Genomic DNA, 22,970 nt, shown 5'->3' on the forward strand with positions numbered 1-22,970 from the left:
GGTTATTACTATGAATGTTTGCAGGTTATTACTATGATGTTTGCCAGTTATTACTATGGATGTTTACAGGTTATTACTATGGATGTTTGCAGGTTATTACTATGGATGTTTTCAGGTTATTACTATAGATGTTTTCAGGTTATTACTATGATGTTTGCAGGTTATTACTATGATGTTTGCAGGTTATTACTATGGATGTTTACAGGTTATTACTATGGATGTTTGCAGGTTATTACTATGGATGTTTTCAGGTTATTACTATAGATGTTTACAGGTTATTACTATGGATGTTTGCAGGTTATTACTATGATGATTGAAGGATATTACTAAGGATGTTTGCCAGGTTATTACTATGGATATTTGCAGGTTATTACTATGGATGTTTGCAGGTTATTACTATGGATATTTGCAGGTTATTACTGTGGATGTTTGCAGGTTATTACTATGGATATTTGCAGGTTATTACTGTGGATGTTTGCAGGTTATTACTATGGATGTTTGCAGGTTATTACTATGGATATTTGCAGGTTATTACTGTGGATGTTTGCAGGTTATTACTATGGATATTTGCAGGTTATTACTGTGGATGTTTGCAGGTTATTACTATGGATGTTTGCAGGTTATTACTATGGATATTTGCAGGTTATTACTGTGGATGTTTGCAGGTTATTACTATGGATGTTTGCAGGTTATTACTGTGGATGTTTGCAGGTTATTACTGTGGATGTTTGCAGGTTATTACTATGGATATTTGCAGGTTATTACTGTGGATGTTTGCAGGTTATTACTGTGGATGTTTGCAGGTTATTACTGTGGATGTTTGCATGTTATTACTGTGGATGTTTGCAGGTTATTATAATGATGTTTGCAGGTTATTACTACAATGTATGCAGGTTATTAATATGGATGTTTGCAGGTTATTAGTATGGATGTTTGCAGGTTATTAGTATGGATGTTTGCCAGGCTATAACTATGGATGTTTGCCAGGCTGTTACTCTGGATGTTTGCCAGGCTATTACTATGGATGTTTGCAGGTTTTTACTATGATGTTTGCAGGTTATTAGTATGGATGTTTGCAGGTTATTACTATGGATGTTTGCAGGTTATTACAATAGATGTTTGCAGGTTATTACTATAGATGTTTGCCGGTTATTACTATGGATGTTTGCAGGTTATTACTATGGATGTTTGCAGGTTATTATTATGGATGTTTGCAGGTTATTACTATGATGTTTGCAGGTTATTACTATGGATGGTTGCAGGTTATTACTATGGATGTTTGCAGGTTATTACTATGGATGTTTGCCGGGTATTACTGTGGATGTTTGCCGGTTATTACTATGGATGTTTGCCGGCTATTACTATGGATGTTTGCCAGGTTATTGCTATGGATGTTTGCCAGGTTATTACTATGGATGTTTGCAGGTTATTACTATGGATGTTTGCAGGTTATTACTATAGATGTTTGCAGGCTATTACTATGGATGTTTGCAGGTTATTACTATGGATGTTTGCCAGGTTATTACTAGGATGTTTGCAGGTTATTACTATGGATGTTTTCAGGTTATTACTATGGATGTTTTCAGGTTATTACTATGGATGTTTGCCAGGCTATTACTATGGATGTTTGCCAGGCTATTACTCTGGATGTTTGCCAGGCTATTACTATGGATGTTTTCAGGTTATTACTATGGATGTTTGCCAGGTTATTACTATGGATGTTTGCAGTTTATTACTACGGATGTTTGCAGGTTATTACTACAGATGTATGGATGTTTGCAGGTTATTATTATGGATGTTTGCCAGGTTATTACTATGGATGTTTGCCAGGTTATTACTATGGATGTTTGACAGGTTATTACTATGATGTTTGCAGGTTATTACTATGATGTTTGCTGGTTATTACTATAGATGTTTGCAGGTTATTACTATGGATGTTTGCAGGTTATTACTATGGATGTTTGCAGGTTATTACTATGGATGTTTGCAGGTTATTACTATGGATGTTTGCAGGTTATTACTATGGATGTTTGCAGGTTATTACTATGGATGTTTGCAGGTTATTACTATGGATGTTTGCAGGTTATTACTATGGATGTTTGACAGGTTATTACTATAGATGTTTGCAGGTTATTACTATGGATGTTTGCAGGTTATTACTATGGATGTTTGCAGGTTATTACTATGGATGTTTGCAGGTTATTACTATGGATGTTTGCCAGGTTATTACTATGGATGTTTGACAGGTTATTACTATGATGTTTGCAGGTTATTACTATGATGTTTGCTGGTTATTACTATAGATGTTTACAGGTTATTACTATGGATGTTTGCCGGTTATTACTATAGATTTTTTCAGGTTATTACTATGATGTTTGCAGGTTATTACTATGGATGTTTGCAGGTTATTACTATAGATTTTTTCAGGTTATTACTATGATGTTTGCAGGTTATTACTATGATGTTTGCAGGTTATTACTATGATGATTGCAATTTATTACTATGGATGTTTGCAGGTTATTACTATGGATGTTTGCAGGTTATTACTATGGATGTTTGCCGGTTATTACTATAGATGTTTGCAGGTTATTACTATGGATGTTTGCAGGTTATTACTATGGATGTTTGCAGGTTATTACTATGGATGTTTGCAGGTTATTACTATGGATGTTTGCAGGTTATTACTGTGGATGTTTGCAGGTTATTACTGTGGATGTTTGCAGGTTATTACTGTGGATGTTTGCAGGTTATTACTATGGATGTTTGCAGGTTATTACTATGATGTTTGCAGGTTATTACTATGGATGTTTGCAGGTTATTACTATGATGTTTGGCAGGTTATTACTATGGATGTTCGCAGGTTATTACTATGATGTTTGCAGGTTATTACTATGGATGTTTGCAGGTTATTACTATGATGTTTGCCAGGTTATTACTATGGATGTTTGCAGGTTATTACTGTGTATGTTTGCAGGTTATTACTATGGATGTTTGCAGGTTATTACTATGGATGTTTGCAGGTTATTACTATGGATGTTTGCAGGTAATTACTATGGATGTTTGCAGGTTATTACTGTGGATTTTTGCAGGTTATTACTATGGATGTTTGCAGGTTATTACTATGGATGTTTGCAGGTTATTACTGTGGATTTTTGCAGGTTATTACTATGGATGTTTGCAGGTTATTACTACAGGGAGTGCAGAATTATTAGGCAAGTTGTATTTTTGAGGATTAATTTTATTTTTGAACAACAACCATGTTCTCAATGAACCCAAAAAACTCATTAATATCAAAGCTGAATATTTTTGGAAGTAGTTTTTAGTTTGTTTTTAGTTTTAGCTATTTTAGGGGGATATCTGTGTGTGCAGGTGACTATTACTGTGCATAATTATTAGGTAACTTAACAAAAAACAAATATATACCCATTTCAATTATTTATTTTTTCCAGTGAAACCAATATAACATCTCAACATTCACAAATATACATTTCTGACATTCAAAAACAAAACAAAAACTAATCAGTGACCAATATAGCCACCTTTCTTTGCAAGGACACTCAAAAGCCTGCCATCCATGGATTCTGTCAGTGTTATGATCTGTTCACCATCAACATTGCGTGCAGCAGCAACCACAGCCTCCCAGGCACTGTTCAGAGAGGTGTACTGTTTTCCCTCCTTGTAAATCTCACATTTGATGATGGACCACAGGTTCTCAAAGGGGTTCAGATCAGGTGAACAAGGAGGCCATGTCATTAGATTTTCTTCTTTTATACCCTTTCTTGCCAGCCACGCTGTGGAGTACTTGGACGCGTGTGATGGAGCATTGTCCTGCATGAAAATCATGTTTTTCTTGAAGGATGCAGACTTCTTCCTGTACCACTGCTTGAAGAAGGTGTCTTCCAGAAACTGGCAGTAGGACTGGGAGTTGAGCTTGACTCCATCCTCAACCCGAAAAGGCCCCACAAGCTCATCTTTGATGATACCAGCCCAAACCAGTACTCCACCTCCACCTTGCTGGCGTCTGAGTCGGACTGGAGCTCTCTGCCCTTTACCAATCCAGCCACGGGCCCATCCATCTGGCCCATAAAGACTCACTCTCATTTCATCAGTCCATAAAACCTTAGAAAAATCAGTCTTGAGATATTTCTTGGCCCAGTCTTGACGTTTCAGCTTGTGTGTCTTGTTCAGTGGTTTTCATCTTTCAGCCTTTCTTACCTTGGCCATGTCTCTGAGTATTGCACACCTTGTGCTTTTGGGCACTCCAGTGATGTTGCAGCTCTGAAATATGGCCAAACTGGTGGCAAGTGGCATCTTGGCAGCTGCACGCTTGACTTTTCTCAGATCATGGGCAGTTATTTTGCGCATTGGTTTTTCCACACGCTTCTTGCGACCCTGTTGACTATTTTGAATGAAACGCTTGATTGTTCGATGATCACGCTTCCGAAGCTTTGCAATTTTAAGAGTGCTGCATCCCTCTGCAAGATATCACACTATTTTTGACTTTTCTGAGCCTGTCAAGTCCTTCTTTTGACCCATTTTGCCAAAGGAAAGGAAGTTGCCTAATAATTATGCACACCTGATATAGGGTGTTGATGTCATTAGACCACACCCCTTCTCATTACAGAGATGCACATCACCTAATATGCTTAATTGGTAGTAGGCCTTCGAGCCTATACAGCTTGGAGTAAGACAACATGCATAAAGAGGATGATGTGGTCAAAATACTCATTTGCCTAATAATTCTGCACTCCCTGTATGGATTTTTGCAGGTTATTACTATGGATGTTTGCAGGTTATTACTATGATGTTTGCAGGTTATTACTATGGATGTTTGCAGGTTATTATTATGATGTTTGCCAGGTTATTACTATGGATGTTTGCCAGGTTATTACTATGGATATTTGCAGGTTATTACTGTGTATGTTTGCAGGTTATTACTATGGATGTTTGCAGGTTATTACTATGGATGTTTGCAGGTTATTACTGTGGATTTTTGCAGGTTATTACTATGGATGTTTGCAGGTTATTACTATGGATGTTTGCAGGTTATTACTGTGGATGTTTGCCAGGTTATTACTGTGGATGTTTGCAGGTTATTACTGTGGATGTTTGCAGGTTATTATAATGATGTTTGCAGGTTATTACTACAATGTATGCAGGTTATTACTATGGATGTTTGCAGGTTATTAGTATGGATGTTTGCAGGTTATTAGTATGGATGTTTGCAGGTTATTAGTATAGATGTTTGCCAGGCTATAACTATGGATGTTTGCCAGGCTATTACTATGGATGTTTGCAGGTTTTTACTATGATGTTTGCAGGTTATTACTATGATGTTTGCAGGTTATTACTATGATGTTTGCAGGTTATTACTATGGATGTTTGCAGGTTATTACTATGGATTTTTGCAGGTTATTACTATGGATGTTTGCAGGTTATTACTATGGATTTTTGCAGGTTATTACTATGGATGTTTGCAGGTTATTACTATGGATGTTTACAGGTTATTACTATGGATGTTTACAGGTTATTACTATGGATGTTTGCAGGTTATTACTATGGATGTTTGCTGGTTATTACTATGGATGTTTACAGGTTATTACTATGGATGTTTACAGGTTATTACTATGGATGTTTGCAGGTTATTACTATGGATGTTTACAGGTTATTACTATGGATGTTTACAGGTTATTACTATGGATGTTTGCAGGTTATTACTATGGATGATTGCTGGTTATTATTAAGGATGTTTGCAGGTTATTACTATGGATGTTTGCAGGTTATTACTATGGATGTTTGCAGGTTATTACTATGGATGTTTGCAGGTTATTACTATGGATGTTTGCAGGTTATTACTATGATGTTTGCAGGTTATTACTATGATGTTTGCAGGTTATTACTATGGATGTTTGCAGGTTATTACTATGGATGGTTGCAGGTTATTACTATGGATGGTTGCAGGTTATTACTGTGGATGTTTGCAGGTTATTACTGTGGATGTTTGCAGGTTATTACTATGGATGTTTGCAGGTTATTACTATGGATGTTTACAGGTTATTACTATGGATGTTTACAGGTTATTACTATAGATGTTTGCAGGTTATTACTATGAATGTTTGCAGGTTATTACTATGGATGTTTACAGGTTATTACTATGATGTTTGCAGGTTATTACTATGGATGTTTGCAGGTTATTACTATGATGTTTGCAGGTTATTACTATGATGTTTGCAGGTTATTACTATGGATGTTTGCAGGTTATTACTATGGATGTTTGCAGGTTATTACTATGGATGTTTGCAGGTTATTACTATGGATGTTTGCAGGTTATTACTGTGGATGTTTGCAGGTTATTACTGTGGATGTTTGCAGGTTATTACTGTGGATGTTTGCAGGTTATTACTATGGATGGTTGCAGGTTATTACTGTGAATGTTTGCAGGTTATTACTGTGGATGGTTGCAGGTTATTACTGTGGATGTTTGCAGGTTATTACTATGGATGGTTGTAGGTTATTACTATGGATGTTTGCAGGTTATTACTGTGGATGTTTGCAGGTTATTACTATGGATGGTTGCAGGTTATTACTGTGGATGTTTGCAGGTTATTACTATGGATGTTTGCCAGGTTATTACTATGATGTATGCAGGTTATTACTATGGATGTTTGCAGGTTATTACTATGGATGTTTGCAGGTTATTACTATGGATGTTTGCAGGTTATTACTATGATGGTTGCAGGTTATTACTGTGGATATTTGCAGGTTATTACTATGGATGTTTGCAGGTTATTACTACGATGTTTGCAGGTTATTACTACGATATTTGCAGGTTATTACTATGGATGTTTGCAGGTTATTACTACGATATTTGCGGGTTATTACTATGGATGTTTGCCAGGTTATTACTATGGATGTTTGCCGGTTATTACTACGATGTTTGCAGGTTATTATTATGGATGTTTGCAGGTTATTACTATGGATTTTTGCAGGTTATTACTATGGATGTTTGCAGGTTATTACTATGGATGTTTGCAGGTTATTACTATGATGTTTGCAGGTTATTACTATGATGTTTGCAGGTTATTACTATGGATGTTTGCAGGTTATTACTATGGATGGTTGCAGGTTATTACTATGGATGGTTGCAGGTTATTACTGTGGATGTTTGCAGGTTATTACTATGGATGTTTGCAGGTTATTACTATGGATGGTTGCAGGTTATTACTATGGATGGTTGCAGGTTATTACTGTGGATGTTTGCAGGTTATTACTATGGATGTTTGCCGGTTATTACTACGATGTTTGCAGGTTATTATTATGGATGTTTGCAGGTTATTACTATGGATTTTTGCAGGTTATTACTATGGATGTTTGCAGGTTATTACTATGGATGTTTGCAGGTTATTACTATGGATGTTTGCAGGTTATTACTATGGATGTTTGCCGGTTATTACTATAGATGTTTGCAGGTTATTACTATGGATGTTTGCAGGTTATTACTATGGATGTTTGCAGGTTATTACTATGGATGTTTGCAGGTTATTACTATGATGTTTGCAGGTTATTACTATGGATGGTTGCAGATTATTACTATGGATGGTTGCAGGTTATTACTGTGGATGTTTGCAGGTTATTACTATGGATGTTTGCCGGTTATTACTACGATGTTTGCAGGTTATTATTATGGATGTTTGCAGGTTATTACTATGGATTTTTGCAGGTTATAACTATGGATGTTTGCAGGTTATTACTATGGATGTTTGCAGGTTATTACTATGGATGTTTGCAGGTTATTACTATGGATGTTTGCAGGTTATTACTATGGATGTTTGCAGGTTATTACTATGGATGTTTGCAGGTTATTACTATGGATGTTTGCAGGTTATTACTATGGATGTTTGCCGGTTATTACTATAGATGTTTGCAGGTTATTTCTATGGATGTTTGCAGGTTATTACTATGGATGTTTGCAGGTTATTACTATGGATGTTTGCAGGTTATTACTATGATGTTTGCAGGTTATTATTATGGATGTTTGCAGGTTATTACTATGGATTTTTGCAGGTTATTACTATGGATGTTTGCAGGTTATTACTATGGATGTTTACAGGTTATTACTGTGGATGTTTGCAGGTTATTACTATGATGTTTGCAGGTTATTACTATGGATGTTTGCAGGTTATTACTATGGATGGTTGCAGGTTATTACTATGGATGGTTGCAGGTTATTACTGTGGATGTTTGCAGGTTATTACTGTGGATGTTTGCAGGTTATTACTATGGATGGTTGCAGGTTATTACTATGGATGGTTGAAGGTTATTACTGTGGATGTTTGCAGGTTATTACTATGGATGGTTGCAGGTTATTACTGTGGATGTTTGCAGGTTATTACTATGGATGTTTGCAGGTTATTACTGTGGATGTTTGCAGGTTATTACTATGGATGGTTGAAGGTTATTACTGTGGATGTTTGCAGGTTATTACTATGGATGTTTGCCGGTTATTACTATGATGTTTGCCAGGTTATTACTATGGATGTTTGCAGGTTATTACTGTGTATGTTTGCAGGTTATTACTATGGATGTTTACAGGTTATTACTATGGATGTTTGCAGGTTATTACTATGGATGTTTGCAGGTTATTACTATGAATGTTTGCAGGTTATTACTATGGAAGTTTGCAGGTTATTACTATGGATGTTTGCAGGTTATTACTATGGATGTTTGCAGGTTATTACTATGGATGGTTGCAGGTTATTACTGTGGATATTTGCAGGTTATTACTATGGATGTTTGCAGGTTATTACTACGATGTTTGCAGGTTATTACTACGATATTTGCAGGTTATTACTATGGATGTTTGCAGGTTATTACTACGATATTTGCAGGTTATTACTATGGATGTTTGCCAGGTTATTACTATGGATGTTTGCCGGTTATTACTACGATGTTTGCAGGTTATTATTATGGATGTTTGCAGGTTATTACTATGATGTTTGCAGGTTATTACTATGGATGTTTGCAGATTATTACTATGGATGTATGCAGGTTATTACTATGGATGTTTGCAGGGTATTACTACGGATGTTTGCAGGTTATTACTATGGATGTTTGCAGGTTATTACTATGGATGTTTGCAGGTTATTACTATAGATGTTTGCAGGTTATTACTCTGGATGTTTGCCAGGCTATTACTATGGATGTTTACAGGTTATTACTATAATGTTTGCAGGTTATTACTACGATGTTTGCAGGTTATTACTATGGATGTTTGCAGATTATTACTATGGATTTATGCAGGTTATTACTATGGATGTTTGCAGGTTATTACTACGGATGTTTGCAGGTTATTACTATGGATGTTTGCAGGTTATTACTACGGATGTTTGCAGGTTATTACTATGGATGTTTGCAGGTTATTACTATGGATGTTTGCAGGTTATTGCTACGGATGTTTGCAGGTTATTACTACAGATGTTTGCAGGTAATTACTATGATGTTTGCAGGTTATTACTATGGATGTTTGCCAGGTTATTACTATGGATGTTTGCAGGTTATTACTATGGATGTTTGCCAGGTTATTACTATGATGTTTGCAGGTTATTACTATGGATGTTGCAGGTTATTACTATGGATGTTTACAGGTTATTACTATGGATGTTTGCAGGTTATTACTATGGATGTTTGCAGGTTATTACTATGGATGTTTGCAGGTTATTACTATAGATGTTTGCCAGTTATTACTATGGATGTTTCCAGGTTATTACTATGGATGTTTGCAGGTTATTACTATGGATGTTTGCAGGTTATTACTATAGATGTTTGCCAGTTATTACTATGGATGTTTACAGGTTATTATTATGGATGTTTGAAGGTTATTACTATGGATGTTTACAATGATTTTACGAATAATAAAGATATTTTCCATATTATTACTATGGGTGTTTGCAATGGTATGTTTTTCAGATTATTATTTGATGTTTGCCAGTGGCTTACTATGGATGTTTGCCAGGGTATAACTATGGATGTTTGCCAGGGTATAACTATTGATGTTTGCCAGGGTATAACTATGGCTGTTTGCCAGGGTATTACTATGGATGTTTGCCAGGGTATAACTATGGATGGTTGCCAGGGTATAACTATGGATGTTTGCCAGGGTATAACTATTGATGTTTGCCAGGGTATAACTATGGATGTTTGCCAGGGTATAGGTATCGATGTTTGCCAGGATATAACTATTGATGTTTCCCAGGTTATAACTATTGATGTTTGCCAGGATATAACTATTGATGTTTGCCAAGGTATAACTATTGATGTTTGCCACAGTATAGGTATGGATGTTTCCCAGGGTAGAACTATGGATGTTTGCCAGGGTATAACTATGGATGTTTATCGCTGTATTACTAAGGATGTTTGCCAGAGTATTACTATAGCTTGCCAGAGTTATTACTATGGATGTTTGCAGGTTATTACTATGGATGTTTGCAGGTTATTACTATAGATGTTTGCCAGTTATTACTATGGATGTTTACAGGTTATTATTATGGATGTTTGAAGGTTATTACTATGGATGTTTACAATGATTTTACGAATAATAAAGATATTTTCCATATTATTACTATGGGTGTTTGCAATGGTATGTTTTTCAGATTATTATTTGATGTTTGCCAGTGGCTTACTATGGATGTTTGCCAGGGTATAACTATGGATGTTTGCCAGGGTATAACTATTGATGTTTGCCAGGGTATAACTATGGCTGTTTGCCAGGGTATTACTATGGATGTTTGCCAGGGTATAACTATGGATGGTTGCCAGGGTATAACTATGGATGTTTGCCAGGGTATAACTATTGATGTTTGCCAGGGTATAACTATGGATGTTTGCCAGGGTATAGGTATCGATGTTTGCCAGGATATAACTATTGATGTTTCCCAGGTTATAACTATTGATGTTTGCCAGGATATAACTATTGATGTTTGCCAAGGTATAACTATTGATGTTTGCCACAGTATAGGTATGGATGTTTCCCAGGGTAGAACTATGGATGTTTGCCAGGGTATAACTATGGATGTTTATCGCTGTATTACTAAGGATGTTTGCCAGAGTATTACTATAGCTTGCCAGAGTATTACTAAGAGTGTTTGCGAGGGTTGATGTTTGCCACAGCATTACTATAGCTTGCCAGAGTATTACTACGAGTGTTTGCAAGGGTTGGATGTTTGCCAGGATTTTTCTATGGAAAACTACTTTTAGGTTATAAGTATAAGCAATATAATGACGTAAATTTTGCCTAAATGACATAAGATGTTGTTTACACTTGGTCCCATGCCCTCTCCAAACTGTCCTATTTCATCGATGCAAATATTCCAAAATCCAAACTATTCCGATATCCAAACCTTTTCCGGTCCCAAGCAGTTTGGATAAAGGGTTTTCTACCTATATTACATTTTAGTTAAATATTTTTAAATAATCAACACATTATTTTTAAAGGCTTTTTCTACCTTTTATTTAAATTTAACTTGAGTTTACCTATTGGTATCTTTTTTGTAATCCAAATTTAAAAAGTCCTCAGACTGGCACAAAACAGTGAGATCACTCTTACCTTAAAGCACAGCCTTTCCTGTTTGTACTGTAAGGTGCCCAAACGATGCAATCCAGGTATTTGTACGTTCCCAGGCAATGTTCTTCTGATAGCAGCAGTGTATCCCAGAAGAACCTTTATCTCCGCTCCTAACCTTGGGAAGTTCTCACTCCAGACAAGGTGAGCTTGTGTGCTGTCTGGCAAACATAAAATAACTATAAGGTAATGGATTATCTTTCAGTCTTTTCACCACCAACCAATTTGTTTCTGTTTTTTTTTTTGGACACTATACATCACATTTTTAAAAGGGGCATAAAACACTTTGAGAATATTATATACAATATTTAATTATATGTAATAAACAAACCTTTGCATTATACTTTTATTATTTCTTTGCCCACTTTTTCTGTAATTTAAATTTGTTTATAAAATAACTGAAAATTATGGGTATTCTAAATCTGAGAATTCACAAGCAGACTTCACACACCTAAGTCTACTGCTACATATGACATCTGTCCGTCACCAGAGGATAAGATACTATAAACAAAGTAATTATTACTAACAAAATAACAGTGACACACCTTGTCTGTTAGAAAACGAGTGCCGATTGGTCAATGATGGAAGGTCAGTGCAAAACGAATTGCAGCAAATAAGTAGTTAATTCATTCAGAAATAAATCACACTCGGTTGGTATGTTAATTTATAATAAAGGTCTACAAAAAAGTATTGTCAGGGGCCACGTTTCCATTGGTGGTGCTAACTTAGGGACGTAACATGTTACATCACTTGGCTGGTGTTATTGGCTTCCGTTCTTCATTCAGTTTGCACTTGTTCCACTTTACAACTGTATTAAAATGTTGTTTTTAAGTGTTTTCCTACCCACGTTTCAATTTAAAGAGACAGTAAAGTCAAAACTAAACTTTCATGATTTGGATAGAACAATTTACTTCTTTTATATAATTTTTTAGTTTTCTTGGTATCCTTTGTTGAGAAGCATACCTAGATAGTCTCAGAAGCAATGCACTACTAAGGGGCAGCTGCTGATCGATGATTACAGATATATGCATCTACTCACTGGCTCACTTGATGTGTTCAGCTAGCTCCCAGTTGTGCATTGCTACTCCTTCAACAAAGGATACCAAAAGAATGAAGCACATTTGATGATAGAAGTAAATTGGAAATGGTCATGTCCCTTTAATGTTTCAGCAACTTTGTAATTTTTAAAAGAAAATGAGCTTCACCTAGTATGTTGCTTACTGACTCTAATAAGATGGAATAAAGACTGGTTTTATGGTTGCAGCCCTCACCTGTGATCGACTCAACAGCAAAAAAATCATTAAATGCACATAGTGTATATTATTAAATACTTAAACAAAATAATTTACATCCCTGTGATACACCTGTTTAGTTACTACATGTCTTTTAAACAATACTTTTATATCATTTTATATCTTTGTGTTTTTACACAATACATTTACATAATTAAATCTTTGCATTTATATAATTATCGATTATTTCTTTAATATATTACATTTCAGTATTTACTATATAACATTTTCATATTTATTGGTAACTTTTATACATATACGTCAACATAAACCTTAATTTATTTATGATTTTGTTCAGTATTTGTGTGTTTTACATGTTTTAAATGGGTTTCACATTTTGAAACACCAGTTTTAAGTGGTATTTTAACAGTTTACACCTTGGAGAGGCTGTCAAACATTTAAGCCATTAGTGAGCTCAGTGGAATCTTTGGGCAAATGATCAAAATGGAAATTTGACAGCTTTGTAAACAGCCGGATGCTGTTAGTTTTATTGACAGACGTTTTAACAGCTAAGGGACATCCAAAAACCATTAAAGGGACAGTCTAGTAAAAAATAAATGCTCATGATTCAGATAGAGCAGCAATTTTAAACAACTTTCTATTTTACTTTTATCATCAACTTCGCTTTGTTCTCTTGGTATTCTTTGTGGAAAGCTAAACCTATATAGGCTCATATGCTAATTTCTAAGCCCTTGAACTCTCAGTGCATTTTGATAGTTTTTCACAGTTAGACACTGCTAGTTAATATGTGCTATAAAGATAACATTGTGCTCACTCCAGTGGGGCTATTTACGAGTCATCAATGATTGGTTAAAATGCAAGTCTGTCAAAAGAACTGAAATAAGGAGTCAGTCCGCAGAGGTTTAGATACAAGGTAATTACAGAGGTAAAACGTATATTAATATAACTGAGATAAGGAGCAGTCTGCAGAGGCTTAAATACAAGGTAATCACAGAGGTAAAACGTATATTAATATAACTGAGATAAGGGGCAGTCTGCAGAGGCTTAGATACAAGGTAATCACAGAGGTAAACGTATATTAATATAACTGAGATAAGGAGCAGTCTGCAGAGGCTTAGATACAAGGTAATTACAGAGGTAAAACGTATATTAATATAACTGAGATAAGGAGCAGTCTGCAGAGGCTTAAATACAAGGTAATCACAGAGGTAAAAAGTATATTAATATAACTGAGATAAGGGGCAGTCTGCAGAGGCTTAGATACAAGGTAATCACAGAGGTAAAAAGTATATTAATATAACTGTGTTGGTTCTACAAAACTGGGGAATGGGTAATAAAGGGATTATCTATCTTTTTAAACATTAACAATTCTGGTGTAGACTGTCCCTTTAACTCCACCAATAGAAACTCACCCAAGGTGAATTATATCCCTTTAACAATAAGCAATAATCTATCAATTAACATATTTTGTTGTAAGTTATACGTATACACAATTCATTTATGAATTTAATGTTCTCTCTATACTGCGCATCTTCTATTATTATTATAATGGTAATTTATTTGCCACTATAGTATGTGCTGCTGAATAGACTGTACAGTACGAAATAAGGAATAATACTGATGTATAGCGTAACATTGCGCAGAAAATAGCAAACCCTGTTAAACAAAGCTTACATTCTCTCTTTTACTCTATTTTGCTTCTTTTTACTTCTTAAAGGGACACTGAACCCAATTTTTTTCTTTCGTGATTCAGAAAGAGCATGCAATTTTAAGCAACTTTCTAATTTACTCCTAGGGGCCCATTTATCAAACTGCGGAAGGAGCTTGAGGGCCCGTGTTTCTGGCGAGCCTGCGGAGCTCTGAGCAGGTGGACAGACATCGGGTTGATTGACACCCCCCTGCTGGCGGCCGATTGGCTGCAAATCTGCAGGGGGCAGCGTCGCACCAGCAGTTCACAAGAGCTGCTAGTGCAATGCTGAATACGGAGAGCGTATTGCTCTCCGCATTCAGCAAGGTCTGTTGGATCTTATCCGCACTGTCGGATCAGGTCCGACAGACCTTTGTTAAATAGGGGCCCTAGTATCAATTTTTCTTTGTTCTCTTGCTATCATTATTTGAAAAAGAAAGTCCAGAATCCTGGACAGCACTTGTTTATTGGTGGATGAATTTATCCACCAATCAGCAAGAACAACCCAGGTTGTTAATCAAAACTGGGCCGGCATCTAAACTTACATTCTTGCTTTTCAAATAAAGATAACAAGAGAATGAAGAACATTTGATAATAGGAGTAAATTATAAAGTTGCTTAAAATTGCATGCGCTATCTGAATCACGAAAGAAAAAAATTGGGTTCAGTGTCCCTTTAAGTATCACTCAAATATCACTAGTACAGACACCAACATCCAACACCTATAAGATTTTTTTTCCTTTTGCTTCTCTTTGCCCCCTGATCTCCTCCAGGATCCAAATACTGCAGAAATTCATAAAGATCTGTAACTCATTTCAAGATGTCCTTCTTAAGTATTTTTATTAAATAGTGACCTGCGTTTTATTTTATGGTAACTGTCTGTCTTACCCCCAGATACTACTTGTAACTTATTTGATAATAGTTGCATGTACCTAACACACAGAGAGATTTGTGTGCCTTTTTCCAAGATGAATATTTGTTTTTTGCTATATAGACAGTGATATGTGTTTTTTCAAGATTGTACCTTATATCTAGATGAATGGCTGCATTTTATTCTAAGGTGACTCTATCTGTCCAAATCATAGAAAGGTAACTGTGCTTTATCCAAGGTTGTCTTAGTTACAGTATCTGTGACTTTTTCCAACATGGCAACATGTGGCTTATACAGAGATAGCTGCATGTGCCTTAATCCAACATGGCTACCTATGTAGGCTTACCAGATGTCCCAGTTTGACTGGGTATGTCCCTGTTTGGAGGTGCTGTCCCAGTGCCCCACCCAATTGTTCATTCTGTCTCTGCCTTAGGGTTTCCGGAATGAGTAAAATACTGGCAATGCAAAGGCCTTTTTTTTTAATATTCTAACTGTGCGCAGTCTGCGCCAGTCCATGCCAGTGATGTCACTGACGTCATTTCATCGGGCTGTGTGTGTCCATGCTTTCTCCTGTCTGCTTCTAAGGGGGCTGCAAGACTTTTTAGTAAGGATACCTTGCTTAGGTTACAAATTTTACTAGCAATGTAACTGTGGTGTCTACGCTTGCCCACCCATCTTGACCGTGCAGCTGGCAGAGTAGTTTGCTTTCACCGTGCTTAATTGCCCATGCTCCCTATGGTGTTGATTGCGTAGCTCCTTTAATTGTACCCATGCATCTGTAAATGCGTTACTACTTTTAGTAAGAGGGGTGGGGGGGTAACTAAAATACAGATGACAGTTATCACTTTAGTTCAGTAACTTCTGCAGTATTTCTCAAAGTTTTGAAGCTCTACACTCATAAAGTGAAAAATGATATACTGTCTGTTATCATTGTGGGTATTTGCGCTGCAGCTCGTTGTCACATTATTTTAGTTTGCCTCCCTGTTCTCATTTTCATGTCTTGATGGGATCGGTTTGTTTGACCTATGTATCTGAAAAGGTTTATCCATTTGTACATGCATTGTGTTTATTTCTTAGACCATATTAAAGGCATGTTTTTTAAGTTGGGATTTATTTATCTTTAACTGGAAAATTATTTCTGGTTGGCAATCGCCATGCTCCTTGGCCATGCCCCTGACCACACCCCCACTGGCACCGCACTAGGTGGTCCCAGTTTCCCCTAAAATTATGGTAAGACTATACCTATGCCTTACACAAGATAGCTGTATGTGTCTCTTTCCAACACATCTACCTGTGCCTTACTTCTAGACAGCTGCCTGTACCGTATTCCAAAATGGCTACCTGTGCCTTACACCTAAATAATTATGTGCCCCTTTCAAAGATGGCTACCTGTGCTTACACCTAAATAATTATGTGCCCCTTTCAAAGATGGCTACCTGTGCTTACACCTAGCTACATGTGCCTTATACCTATATCGCTATCTCTGTCTCTTTTAAGAAGCCTTTATGCACCTTATTCCACTGTAGCCAGATGTAAAAACAGATGACCCTGCCCCTTATAATAAACAATGTTTGTTTAATTCCAAGAATAAAAATGGCTTCTTGTGGCCCTGGGACTATTTTTTTCTTTGCTGCTATGTAATAACCTTCAGTCTCTGCACAAATCTCACCCCTAAACCCCCCCCCCATCTTGCTGCTTTTCATTTTCGCATGGACCTTCCTGCAATCACTGACTGCAGTTGTCATGGCAACAACTTGTCAACCACTTCCTACTGAATGTCCCTTGTCCTTGCTTGTGGAGAAATATCCAGTGTGTGAAGCCAGAGAGTGTTTAGGATATAATGATGGAGACTGCACAGTATGAAAAAAGAGAGGTTGTTGTCAGTGTTCAGTGTGTGATGCTGGGAAATCACAATGTCTATTGTGTGAATTTAGAGAAAATCTGTAAGTGTGGGAAACAGGTATGTGTAGTATTTATGTGCAGGCTCGCCAGAAACAAGGGGCATCAAGCTCCATTCGAAGTTGATAAAAAGGCCCCTGGGAGTTTGAGGACAGAGAAATGGTCTTATATTTGTGAGAGACAGTCTTGTGTATGAGACTTTGTGTATATCTGTGTGTAAGTCTGTGTATATGTGTGTGTGAGAGTGAGCCTGTGTATATGTGCATGTGAGGGAGTGAGTCTGTGTATATGTTAGTGTGAGTCTGTGTATATGTGTGTGTGAGAGTGAGCCTGTGTATATGTGTGTGTGAGTCTGTGAATATGTGTGTGTGAGAGTGAGCCTGTGTATATGTGTGTGTGAGTCTGTGTATATGTGTGTGTGAGAGTGAGCATGTGTATATGTGTGTGTGAGTCTGTGTATATGTGTGTGTGAGAGTGAGCATGTGTATATGTGCATGTGAGGGAGTGAGTCTGTGTATATGTGTGAGTCTGTGTATATGTGAGTGTATATGAGTGAGTCTATGTATATGTGCATGTGTGAGAGTGAGTCTGTGTATATGTGTGTGAGTCTGTGTATATGTGTGTGAGTCTGTGTATCTGTGTGTGAGCCTGTGTATATGTGTGTGTGAGTCTGTGTATATGTGTGTGTGTATGAGTGAGCCTGTGTATATGTGCTTGTATGAGAGTGAGTCTCTGTATATGTGTGTGTGAGTGAGTCTGTGTATATGTGGGTGTGAGTCTGTGTATATGTGTGTATATGAGTGAGTCTGTGTATATGTTAGTGTGAGTCTGTGTATATGTTAGTGTGAGTCTGTGTATATGTGTGTGTGAGAGTGAGCCTGTGTATATGTGCATGTGAGGGAGTGAGTCTGTGTATATGTGTGAGTCTGTGTATATGTGAGTGTATATGAGTGAGTCTATGTATATGTGCATGTGTGAGAGTGAGTCTGTGTATATGTGTGTGAAGGAATCTGTGTATATGTTAGTGTGAGTCTGTGTATGTGTGTGCGTGAGTCTGTGTATATGTGTGTGTGAGTCTGTGTATATGTGTGTGAGTCTGTGTATATGTGTGTGAGTCTGTGTATCTGTGTGTGAGCCTGTGTATATGTTTGTGTGAGTCTGTGTATATGTGTGTGTGTATGAGTGAGCCTGTGTATATGTGCTTGTATGAGAGTGAGTCTCTGTATATGTGTGTGTGAGTGAGTCTGTGTATATGTGGGTGTGAGTCTGTGTATATGTGTGTATATGAGTGAGTCTGTGTATATGTGCATGTGTGAGAGTGAGTCTGTGTATATGTGCATGTGTGAGAGTGAGTCTGTGTATGTGTGTGTGTGTGAAGGAGTCTGTGTATATGTGTGTGTGTGAGAGTGAGTCTGTATATGTGTGTGTGAGTCTGTGTATGTGTGTGTGTGAGTGAGTCCGTGTATATGTGTGTGTGAGTCTGTGTATATGTGTGTGAGTCTGTGTATCTGTGAGTGAGCCTGTGTATATGTGTGTGTGAGTCTGTGTATATGTGTGTGTGTATGAGTGAGCCTGTGTATATGTGCTTGTATGAGAGTGAGTCTCTGTATATGTGTGTGTGAGTGAGTCTGTGTATATGTGGGTGTGAGTCTGTGTATATGTGTGTATATGAGTGAGTCTGTGTATATGTGCATGTGTGAGAGTGAGTCTGTGTATATGTGCATGTGTGAGAGTGAGTCTGTGTATATGTGTGTGTGAAGGAGTCTGTGTATGTGTGTGTGTGAGAGTGAGTCTGTATATGTGTGTGTGAGTCTGTGTATGTGTGTGTGTGAGTGAGTCCGTGTATATGTGTGTGTGAGTCTGTGTATATGTGTGTGTGAGTCTGTGTATATGTGGGTGTGAGTCTGTGTATATGTGTGTATATGAGTGAGTCTGTGTATATGTGCATGTGTGAGAGTGAGTCTGTGTATGTGTGTGTGTGTGTGAAGGAGTCTGTGTATATGTTACTGTGAGTCTGTGTATATGTGCATTTGTGAGAGTGAGTCTGTGTATATGTGCATGTGTGAGAGTGAGTCTGTATATGTGTGTGTGTGAGTCTGTGTATGTGTGTGTGTGAGTGAGTCTGTGTATATGTGTGTGTGAGTCTGTGTATATGTGTGTGTGAGCCTGTGTATATGTGTGTGTGTGTGTGAATGAGTCTGTGTATATGTGTGTGTGAGTCTGTGTATATGTGTGTGTGAGTCTGTGTATATGTGTGTGTGAGTCTGTGTATCTGTGTGTGTGAACCTGTGTATATGTGTGTGTGTGTGTGTGAGAGTCTGTGTATATGTGTGTGTGAGTGAGTATGTGTATATGTGCGTGTGAGCCTGGGTATATGTGTGTGTGAGTGAGTCTGTGTATATGTGTGTGTGAGTCTGTGTATATGTGTGTGTGAGTCTATGTATATGTGTGTGATTGAGTTTGTGTATATGTGTATGTGAGTCTATGTATATGTGTGTGAAAGTAAGCCTGCATGTGTGTGTGTGAGAGAGAGAGTCTCTGTCTATAGGTGTGTTTGTGCATATACAGTATGTTTGTCTGTGTATGTGAGTGGGTTAGTGTCTCTGCACATGTATGTTTGTGTGTGTAAGAATGTGGCTATGTGTGTGTAAGAGTAAGTGTGTGCATATATTTGTATGTGTATATCTCTTTGTGTATATATGTGTGTGAGTGTAAGTCTGTATATGAGTCTGTGCATATGTGTGTGAGTGTAAGTCTGTATATGAGTCTGTGCATATGTGTGTGAGTGTAAGTCTGTGCATATATGTTTGTGTGAGTGCAAGTCTGTGCATATTTGTTTCAGTGTAAGTCTGTAAATATGTGTCTGTGTATGAGTCTGTTCATATGTGTGTATGTGAGTGTAAGATGTATTATCTTTTGCATCATTTTTATAAAAAGAGAGAGCATATTAAATAACTCCAGCAGCTAGGTATTACCCAACAGAAAGCAAATTATAGATGTGCTGATCTTGTGTAAGGAAAATAGAAAGCATATACATTACATTTAGAAATAGCAGAGATTTTAGGGACAGATGTAAAGAAATCATTTACTTTAAGAGGGCTGCATAACCAATCAAAAGTAATTACATCAAAGGTTAGCTAGATCTGTGCCTAGTGCAGCGGGAGGAGGGGCAGGTCATTCTGACAGTAAGTTCTGTGGTATCAGACATGACACTTCTCTTTTGTAAACAAAATATGACTTGTTATTTCCCAGCTGATCAACAGTGTTGCTATGTATATGAGTTTACAATATTTGATTATCATCCACCTAATAAAGTTAATTGACTTCAAAGAGTATGGGCCAGATTACAAGTGGTGCTCTAAACTTTTTTCACTCTCGCACTAACTACACTCAAAGTAAACAATAATTGCAGCCACATTAGCGAGGTTATTATACGTTGAAAGTAAAATGGTAGCACACGATGGAACGCCTTTTCCCCGTAGACTTCTATAGGGCTCACTACAAAAAAACTATTAGTTATCGCTTGTACGCAAATTCAACACTGCACTAGTCCAATTGTGCTAAACCCAAAGGTATTAAGAAAACTTTACATTCCTATGTTCTTCACGTAGAGAAAAAGGTTTAAAATGTTCTATTTATTTTTAAATAATCTATCATCTATCTATCTATCTATCTATCTATCTATCTATCTATCTATCTATATATATATATGTACAGTTGTATGCAAAAGTTTAGGCACTCCTGACAATTTCCAGGATTTTCATTTATAAATAATTGGGTGTTTGGATCAGCAATTTCATTTTGATCTATCAAATAACTAAAGGACAGTAGTGAAATAGGTTTATTGGATTAACAGAAAATGTGCAATATGCATCAAAACAAAATTAGACAGGTGCATACATTTGTGCACCCCAACAGAAATATTGCATCAATATTTAGTAGAGCCTCCTTTAGCAGAAATAACAGCCTCTAGACGCTTCTTTAGCCTGTAATGAGTGTCTGGATTCTGGATGAAGGTATATTGGACTATTCCTCCTTGCAAAACATCTCTAGTTCAGTTAGGTTTGATGGTTGCCGAGCATGGACAGCCGCTTTAAATCACCCCACAGATTTTCAATGATATTCAAGTCTGGGGACTGGGATGGCCATTCCAGAACATTGTACTTGTTCCTCTGCATAAATGTCATAGTAGATTTTGAGCAGTGTTTTGGGTCATTGTCTTGTTGAAATATCCAGCCCCGGCGTAACTTCAACTTTGTGACTGATTCCTCAACATTATTCTCAAATATCTGCTGATATTGAGTCGCATCCATGCAACCCTCAACTTTAAACATGATTCCCAGTACTGGCACTGGCCACACAGGCCCACAGCATGATGGAACATCGACCAAATTTTACTGTGGGTAGCAAGTGTTTGTCTTGGAACGCTGTATTATTTTGCTGCCATGCATAACGCCCCTTGTTATGACCAAATAACTCAATCTTTGTTTCATCAGTCCACAGCACCTACTTCCGAAATGAAGCTGGCTTGTCCAAATGTGCATTTGCATACCTCAAGCGACTCTGTTTGTGGCCTGTGTGCAGAAAAGGCTTCTTCCGCATCACTCTCCCATACAGCTTCTCCTTGTGCAAAGTGCGCTGAATTGTTGAACGATGCACAGTGACGCCATCTGCAGCAAGATGATGTTGTAGGTCTTTGGAGGTGGTCTGTGGGCTGCTTTTGACCGTTCTCACCATCCTTTGCCTTTGCCTCTCCGATATTTTACTTGGCCTGACACTTCTGGCCTTAAAAAGAACTGTGCCTGTGGTCTTCCATTTCCTCACTATGTTCCTCACAGTGGACACTGACAGCTTAGATCTCTGAGATAGCTTTTTGTAGCCTTCCCCTAAATCATAATGTTGAACAATCTTTGTTTTCAGGTAATTTGAGAGTTGTTTTGAGGCCCCCATGTTGCCACTCTTCAGAGGAGAGTCAAAGAGAACAACAACTTGCAATTGGCCACCTTAAATACCTTTTCTTATGATTGGATGCACCTGTCTATGAAGTTCAAGGCTTAATGGGCTCACCAAACCAATTGTGTGTTCCAATTAATCTGTGCTACGTAGTTACAGGTATTCAAATCAACAAAGTGACAAGGGTGCCCAAATTTATACACCTGTCTAATTTTGTTTTGATGCATATTGCACATTTTCTGTTAATCCAATAAACCTCATTTCACTACTGAAATATTACTGTGTCCTTCAGTTATTTGATAGATCAAAATGAAATTGCTGACCCAAACACCCAATTATTTATAAATGAAAATCATGGAAATTGTCAGGGGTGCCTAAACTTTTGCATACGACTGTATATATATATATATATATAGATAGGATAAAGTCCAGCACCAATTCACCTAAGTATATGGGTGCAAGCAGTCTCTGTCTCACCTCAAACAGATATTAATATCAAATGTAGAAATGACTGTAGCACTCCAATTGTATTTTAAGGATTTTTAATTACAAGCAGTGAACATACAGGCGACGTTTCGGGCTTATGCCCTTTCTCAAGCCTGTATATATATATATATATATATATATATATATATATATATATATATATATATATATATATATATATATATATATATATATATATATACAT

The 22,970-nt window shown here is 37.0% G+C and overlaps 1 protein-coding gene across 1 annotated transcript in view; it reads right to left on the bottom strand.

Annotated features, from left to right (window-relative positions):
- LRRC4B (leucine rich repeat containing 4B) overlaps positions 1-22,970 on the bottom strand; it is a 400,350-nt gene that overhangs the window by 338,908 nt on the left and 38,472 nt on the right. Inside the window, exon 2 of the mRNA XM_053690182.1 lies at positions 11,603-11,778. The gene's annotated coding sequence lies outside the window, so the exon portion shown is untranslated. The remainder of the gene's footprint in view (positions 1-11,602; positions 11,779-22,970) is intronic.

Source organism: Bombina bombina, chromosome 8 (genome assembly GCF_027579735.1).
Source record: "Bombina bombina isolate aBomBom1 chromosome 8, aBomBom1.pri, whole genome shotgun sequence".
Lineage (NCBI taxonomy): Eukaryota > Metazoa > Chordata > Amphibia > Anura > Bombinatoridae > Bombina > Bombina bombina.